The sequence below is a fragment of the Oratosquilla oratoria genome, chromosome 3, assembly GCF_046742065.1.
Source record: "Oratosquilla oratoria isolate Oo_2021 chromosome 3, ASM4674206v1, whole genome shotgun sequence".
Classification (NCBI taxonomy): domain Eukaryota; kingdom Metazoa; phylum Arthropoda; class Malacostraca; order Stomatopoda; family Squillidae; genus Oratosquilla; species Oratosquilla oratoria.
Window position 1 is genome coordinate 16,892,515 of NC_134779.1, and position 2,500 is coordinate 16,895,014.

Below are 2,500 nucleotides of genomic sequence, written 5' to 3' on the forward strand. Positions count from 1 at the left end.
TACATCGTGAAATTCCAATTCCCGCATAGCGTTGTCATAATGGACGGGTTTATGTATGTAATATCTAGTTATTACTGGCGGGTGAGGTAGTATAAGATATGATATTTTGCATAAATTGTACATTAACATATTAGCAAAAGGATATCATAGGGTAGCTTCTTAACACTATTTGGAAATCGAAAACTACACGTCTCGACGTGAGAGAACGAAACAGAGAAAGAGAAAGAGGATGACAGAGAAAGAGAGAGAGAGAGCGAGAGTGACATAAAGAGAGAGAGAGAGAGAGAGAGAGAGAGAGAGAGAGAGAGAGAGAGAGAGAGAGAGAGAGAGAGAGAGAGAGAGAGAGAGACAGAGACAGAGAGAGAGAGACAGACAGAGACAGAGACAGAGAGAGAGAGCGACAAGGATAGTGCGACAGAGAGAGAGAAAGAGAGCGACAGAGAGAGAGAAAGAGAGCGACAGAGAGAGAGAAAGAGAGCGACAGAGAGAGAGAGAGAGAGAGAGAGAGAGAGATAGAGAGAGAGAGAGAGAGAGCACGCGAAATTGCCACATCAAGTCTCCGAGCATCCTGTTGAGGGTTTAATATCTTTCCCATGCAATGTGGTAATTAAGTAGCCCACCCTCTGTAAGCACCTAACAACAACTTGCCCAACAGGGATCTTGAAGAAGAGGTCGGGTCGCTCCTCTCCCTGTCTCTTATTAGGTTCATTTTCGTTAGTGACCTAATCGGAAGCAAGTGTGCTGGTCTTGCATTTGCTTACTTGTGAGTTCGAATCCCGCACTTCTCCTCGATTCCCAGCAGTAGCTGTTTGTTACATGCCTCGATAGTTCATGATAGGGCAAAGATGACGGCTTCGACCGTAGGTATGCGCCTCTTGGCTTAGGCTCCTAATTTCTTGTCGTTTGTTCGTATCGACAATGGGTTCTGTGAGAATCAACACCGTGTGAGATCGAAACCTTTATTGGTACGACGTTTTGCTTGTTACAGCGTTTTCAAGTACGAAACGTCGTACCAATAAAGGTTTCGATCTCACACGGTGTTGATTCTCACAGTCTTGTCGGCTTTTGCCATTGTGTTTCACAATGGGTTCTCCTTATTTACTGGAGATATAACAATCAAGCCATCCATGTATAAGGGTGAATGGGCACTACTTTCTGTAGATGCGGGAAACTTACGTTCTTTTTCTTTCAAGACCGATTGACCGGGTTATCAGTCTTCGATTACTAATCAGATTGGTTTAACTGTTGCCAACAACTAAGGAATGCCTTTGCTTGCAGAATCTAAGTTCATTCTAGTGATCCAGGCTTGCAAGTTCCCTGAAGGAAAGGGTATAAATTCTTTTGCAATGCCTACAGTTGAACAACAAAGTTTTTCCGGGGAAGATTCAATCAACGTTAGTGGAGACAGAACCCAAGGCCCGCCTGCAACACTTTTTCCAAGTCTATTGCCATAAGCTTAAGCATGGGACATAAAACTACGGCCCGTGGGCCGGATACGGACAGCGAGGTCAGGTCATCCGGCCCGCCACCGTAATGTACATGTTAAGAAAATAGATAAAAAAGGTAAATAGATATGTTTTTTGTCTTTATTTTTTGAGTTTGTCTTTAGTTTTTGTGTATTTTGTATTTTGTGTATTGGTAAATAGATATGTTGGTTGTCTTTGTTTTGTGTGTATTCAATGTACAGTATCGACCAAAATGGTTATGCGGCCGCTGTGGGCCCTGGGCTAAGGAGATTATACTCATAATCTCAGCTGACATTTACGTTCCTCTGCTCTATGGACATTATAACGCTTGCATGCCCTGATGGCATTCTCTTGCGTAAGGAAATATTCGTTCTATTTCAATTTATTTCATCAGTCTTTCCTTCTACGCATTCAAAAGGTTCTGTCAAATCTAGCTGGTACCTGGAACAGTTGCTCTATTCCACAAAGTTCCGAGTGTGACGTTACTCAAAATGAACATACCCGACGTTGTTTTCAAACCTACAGTCGCATTCAGTGGTTTAGCCACACGTATTATAACCTGGCGAAGGACTTGTTCCTACAATTTGGACCCCTCAGCATGGGTATATAAAACATGTAAAGCGATGATAGGCAATTTGGAGAGCTGATTTAGGGGGTTCTGCCTCGAGGAGTTCGAAGTAACGGTGCCCTTAGATGTTTCTTCATTGTTTATGTGAGTCCCACTTGCCCTCGCTTACCACCATACCTTTATTGTAGCGTTTTCAGACCATACCAGGCGACTAAATGCTATCTATATTTATGAGTATATATCTGTGTTTAATTATATAAATATTTTAGTTATATTGACCTCATGTGTCACCAAATGAAAGCTCCGGCAGTTGACTTCCTCGTATCTATCTTTGTTTCTGAAATGATTGTATAGCATTTAGAAAATATTGTCGTAGGTCAATTTCTTGCTATATTTTAAAGGTTGTGGATGAAATGGATTATATAGATGAACATGCTAACCCTTAATCATCAATTAAATGTATGGC